The 6000-nt window shown below is 49.3% G+C and overlaps 1 long non-coding RNA gene across 1 annotated transcript in view; it reads right to left on the bottom strand.

Moving 5' to 3' along the window:
• Positions 1–6000, bottom strand: part of LOC142502430 (uncharacterized) — a 68558-nt gene that overhangs the window by 40420 nt on the left and 22138 nt on the right. The gene's annotated exons all lie outside the window — the stretch shown is intronic.

Below are 6000 nucleotides of genomic sequence, written 5' to 3'. Positions count from 1 at the left end.
GCTGTCTGCCCATGCATGAGATTTCCAGGGCAACGGGAAACTCTAGCGTCAATACCTGATGCTTTCCCTCCCTGGCTACCACTAGCCCTCCTTCTCTCACTGAGATCTGCTGCTGGCTACCTACCTGCAGCCTCCCCTCACTCCGCTTCTCCCTAGCTAATCCTAGCCTGGACCCTAGGGACACCTGAGTGAGGCCCTCTCCCTGACACTGTCTCCCCATTACCGGGGATGAGCCCAGGGGCATCTCTCCAGATGCAACTGCCTCAGCTCTTGGCTGGCAGGTATCTCTGGGGTGGCACAAACTGGCCCCTGCCCATGATACCCCCAGCCCATAGCTAGGCTGCAACAGGGGGTTGCTGATCTGAGACACCCCCTGAGGCTTTGCCAGGGTAACGGGGAAAACTGGCTGGCTCACTTGCTGCCTTCCCTCCCCGGTTCCCACTGGCCCACCCAACCCTCTCCCAGGCAATCCTACCCTAGAGCTGGGTGCTAACGGGGCTAGCCCCTCTCCCTGAAGCTGTGCCCCCATTACCGGAGGTGAGCTCAGGGTTGCTGGTGCAGATGCACCCACCTTAGCTCCTGGCTGGCAGGTAATCTGGGGGTGGTCTAACTGTGCCACAACCCCTGGTACCTCCAGCCCATAGCAAGGCTGCAACAGTGGGGCTCTTAACTGAGAGTCCCCTTGCTGCTCCACCCAGGTAATGGGGAAGCCTGGCGGCCCTACAAGCTGCCCTTCCTTCCCCTCCCCTGCAAACTGATGCTGGCTACCTACCTGCAGCCTCCCCTCACTCCGCTTCTCCCTAGCTAATCCTAACTTGGATCCTAGGGACACCTGAGTGAGGCCATCTCCCTGACACTGTCTCCCCATTACTAGGGATGAGCTCAGGGTTGCTGGTGCAGATGCACCCACCTTAGCTCTTGGCTGGCAGGTAATCTGGGGGTGGTCTAACTTTGCCACAAGCCCGGACACCTCCAGCCCATAGCAAGGCTGCAACAGTGGGGCTCTTAACTGAGAGTCCCCTTGCTGCTCCACCAGGGTAATGGGGACATCTAGCTGCCCTACAAGCTGCCCGTCCTTCCCCTCCCCTAGTACCCCTATCTCCTGCCACCCCCCGGTCACCCCTATAGTGAAACAACAGGGTACAGTCATAGGGAAACATAAGTCAGAGTCAGTCTGCGACTTGGTCTGGCTTACCTTGCTGGTCCCCGCAGAGACCGCTGCCTTCGTTGGTCCCAATTGCAGGGGGACTGGAGCGGCCGCCGCCGGCCCCATCTGGGCTGGGCAGCACTGGGCCGCTGCCGCAACAGCGCCCGGGTTGGGTACAGGTAAAACGGTGCAGGACAAGGGTCCCAGGTCTTTGTGGAGGAACACAGCTCCATGCAAACTTGGTAAAATAACACCCTCCCGCAAACCCTGTCCCTCCCCCCAAATAAAACTGCCGCCGGCAGGATGCCGGAGTGGCGGCTTCTTCTCTGCCGCCGCCGCTGGTTCTCCGCCGGGATCAGGTGGATGGCCGCTGCTCTCCGCCGCTGTTGCTGATGCAGCCCGTCCAGGTTCTCCAGGTTCTCCAGGAGACGTCCCGAGGAGGGTTGTCGCCCCGGCTGGGCGGGAGCCATCATAGGATGCCGCTAACTGGGTCATCTGTTCCGCAGCTCATGAGCGTTGGCCCTGAGGGGCTTCTTCGCCTGACCGCGCACGGTCAGGGCACTGGGCATTATTGTGGCCCATTTGTTGGCAGTGCCGCAGCAACTGCCGGTGCTTCTCCGCCACCGGTGGACTAACCCAAGCAAGGGGCAACGTAGTCCAGAGCGGAGTTGCTGGAGCGCCGGGCTCCGGGAGGGGATAAGCGGGTCGGATCATTGCCAGCTTTAGCTGCTCGAGCCGCTCTGCTGGGGACATCTCTCCCTGCGCAAACATCAGGGCCAGCAATTCTGGGTAAAATGGACTGGCCGCCGCAACGGCCAATACCTCTCCTGGTGCAAGACTTCCATGGTCTCCGAGACCACCCGCTCCCTCCACAAGTCTCTGCCGTCCCAGAGCTGGGTCCCTTCCCTGCTCTCCGGGCGGTGTAATGGTTACAGCAGCTGCAGCTGTGGATCTTTGCTCAGCCTGCCGGGTTTCATGCTCACCCATTGCTGTCTCTCTCTCAGCCTTGCTGGCTGCTGCTCCCCGCGCCGACTTGATGCACTCCTCCGGTCTCAGTGCCCGGCTCCAGTCAGACGGATGGCCGGCACTTTGGTTCTGGAGGCAATGCTTCTCACAAGTAGGGGAACAGTGAGGAGGTGCCATATCTTGTGTTATATGTTGTACACTGTGTGTTCAATATCTTTAGTCCCAGGAACTTGCAATTACCATCAAGTTCCCACTGGATCACAGTACCCCGCAGAATACTGTAATCCAGGTCCAGTTCGATCCCGCCGCTGCCACCAGTTAATTACAAGCCTGTACAAGCCTGTCACGAGAGCTTGCGACAGGCTGTAATTGACACCAAAACTATATATAAATATATATATACCTGGGTTTGAACTGGGACGAGACTTAAGATATAATAAAGTGATTTTATTCCTTGATAAAGGTGAACACAGCAGATATGTACAAATAACAGGCAAAATATAGACACTTACGTAAAGATTATGGCAAGAAAGCCATCAGGATTAGAGACTGGCCACTTCTCCCATATTTCAGTTGACATCACAGCAAAACAGGCAGGATACATGCATGCATGAAGATCATTTGCATGAAGAACAATGAAGAACTTTGCATGAACAACACTGGATAAGGGCTTGACCACAGATTATATACCTTTTGTGGCCCTATCCATAACCTTAAGTACAGGTGATTGGTTTTCAATTACCTCCAGCCACTCACTAACGTGGGAAAGCATTCTGACCCATGCCCCCCTGCTAGTTGGCACAGGCGCAGTAGAACTCTGGGGTCTCATTTCTGAAGCCCCACATTTGCATCAGGAATGCCAGCCAGTCTATCCATTTGCTTTTCTGGCAGGAAAACCTTTGTTGGAAGGTGTTAAATGGAACACTTAAAAACCTGCTCTGGTCTGAGCCTTCTCCGCCCACAGGTACACAGTGGGGTGACAAAACCCTTTGAACAATACTTAAGTCCTAGACATCTGGTCATTATCATAACAGGGGGGTTCCTCAGAATTCAACGAAAATTTCATATTTACTGCAAATTACCTCATAACTTGAGTTCAGTAAAATATACAGTCAGGTGAGATATATTAATGCATTCCTTGACACCTGACGCTCGCAGAGAGACCCTACATTACAGTGTAATATGAAAATTAATAGAGATATTAATATCTGGCATTTAGTAGCCGTTACATATACAGTGTTTAGACTCCCAAAGATATGCTAAATCCCACGATTACAAATATGTAACTCTTATCCTTTTCAGCCAAGGACATCTCATAATATTCTTATATTTAATAAGGACACCAATTCAGATATCCTGCTTGGGGTAGCCCCCCCCCCCCCTGGCCCTATCAATAAAACCTTTTGAAGCAGGCTTTTGGCTTCCATTGTAAGTGTGAACTGTTACACTTAACTATTCCTTGTGCCTGCCTCCCGCATAAACAATTAGGTAATTACTTCTTTGATCAGGATTATTAACTTCCGACTTAGATATGATAAATAGAATTTATTCCTTGATAAAGGTGAACACAACAGATTATACAATAACAGCAAAATATAGACACTTACTTAAAGATTAGGGCAGAAAGCCAACAGGACACAGACTGCCACTTCTCCCATATTTCAGTTGACATCACAGCAAAACAGGCAGGACACATGCATGGCATTTCTTCTCAGCAATCAAGATGGTATAGCACAACAGGCCTGATGACATGCAGGCCTGAAGATCATTTGCATGAAGAACAATGAAGAACTTTGCCTCCCACCGCTTCCACCAGTTAATTACAAGCCTGTCACGAGAGCTTGCGACAGGCTGTAATTGACACCAAAACTATATATATAAATATATATACCTGGGTTTGAACTGGGACGAGACTTAAGATATAATAAAGTGATTTTATTCCTTGATAAAGGTGAACACAGCAGATATGTAAAAATAACAGGCAAAATATAGACACTTACGTAAAGATTATGGCAAGAAAGCCATCAGGATTAGAGACTGGCCACTTCTCCCATATTTCAGTTGACATCACAGCAAAACAGGCAGGATACATGCATGCATGAAGATCATTTGCATGAAGAACAATGAAGAACTTTGCATGAACAACATGAACAACTTGGATAAAAGGGGGACTTTGACTTATATATCATTTCAACCCTGGTATCCCTAGGTTACGGCTCCGTGTCGTCTAGTAAAATCCCCTTTGAAGCTTTTGAAGCTCGGCTGGGATTTCCAGAGTCCAGTGTAAAAAGTTACACTTACTCTGGTTAATTTCCTTTTGGTCAGTTTGGGCCAAGCATAAGCAATTAGCCTTTGATGGCCAGGTAATGTGAGTCCTAGCCCTTCCGGCTCATTATCATAACAGGGGGGTTCCTCAGAACTCAACCAAAATTTCATATTTACTGCAAATCACCTCATAACTTGAGTTCAGTAATACATACAATCAGGTGGGATATATTAATGCATTCTGTCCCACCTGTCGCTCGCAGAGAGACCAAAAATTACAGTGTAATATGAAAATTATTAGAGAGATTAATATCTGGCATTTAGCCGCAGTTACATATACAGTGTTTAGACTCAAAAGATCGGCTAACTCCCGCCAATACACTTATGTAATTCTTAGCCGGTTCAGCCAAGGACATCTCATAATATTCTTATATTTAATAAGGTCACCCATTCAGATATCCTGCTTGGGGATACCTTTTGCTGGAAGGTGTGAATAACAAACACTTCCCTTCCTGGGTCTCGCATTACAAAGGGCAGGCATTCTGCCTGTACATTAGCATTAGCACACTATTAGCATTCTGCCGGTAAACAGGTATTAACATACTGTACACTAAAAAACCCTTCTGCTTTTCACATTCAACTTCAATTAAGCCCTTTGAAGTCCAATTTTCCTGAAAAAGACACAGTACAATGGAATTTCCTTAAACTGTAGCTTATTAACGCCTGATGATCCAGTGTGTGTGTTATGCAAACACTGATTAACCAGACATTGCCGTGGAACAGGGGAACAGGGGAGAATACATTTACAGGTTATAACAAAGGTGAAATCACATTTCTGGGCCTCAGCCCAGTTAACCCCTTGTCTCCCTGGCGAGGTTAGAGGGGGCCCTTGGGGTGTAACCCCATTAATCCCGGGCCAAACCCTCACTATCGTCACAGTGGTTGTATAGGAGAAATGTTGCAAAGTTTCATGTGACCTTTGCATGTAATGATTTTCATGTTTCCCTTTTAATGTTCTCTGCTAAACCCACCAATCAGGGGCTGGAACATAATGAAGGCACCTGGCCTTATCCCTCCATTAATGTTTCCATGTTGTGACAAGAGGTATAAAGGTGAGGAGAGAGGCCCTGTTAGTTCTGTGGCTAAGAAAACTCCAGTCAGAGTTCTGGGGGGAATTCCAGCCAGTTCCAGCCAAAGCCGGTTCCAGCCAGTTCCAGCCAGAGCCGGTTCCAGCCAGTTCCAGCCAGAGCCGGTTCCATCCAGTTCCAGCCAGAGCCGGTTACAAGTCTGAGAGTTCTAAGCACCTGAGTGTCAGTAAGGCTGGAATTATAGTGCCTGCGCACCCGCGCGCATAGCCTGGTGCACCCACGCGCATAGCCTGGTGCACCCGCGTGCATAGCCTGGCACACTCCTGCAGCCCCAGGGATCAGTGATTATAGCCAAAAAAGGTTATAACCGAATACCAGCTCTATGCTGAGTAGCATAGATAATAGTCCACAATAAAAACATATAGTGTTGGAGCAAAATCCAAGTGATAATTGTCATGTCATGTTATTCGGCATTCAAAACAATATATATTTTGTATGTTATTGTAGCCCTCTTTCCCTCTAGTGTGAAGGGTC

Source organism: Ascaphus truei, chromosome 9 (assembly GCF_040206685.1).
Source record: "Ascaphus truei isolate aAscTru1 chromosome 9, aAscTru1.hap1, whole genome shotgun sequence".
Taxonomy (NCBI): Eukaryota; Metazoa; Chordata; class Amphibia; order Anura; family Ascaphidae; genus Ascaphus; species Ascaphus truei.
Note: the sequence above shows the minus strand (reverse complement) of the source record. Positions and strands in the feature narration are given on the sequence as shown.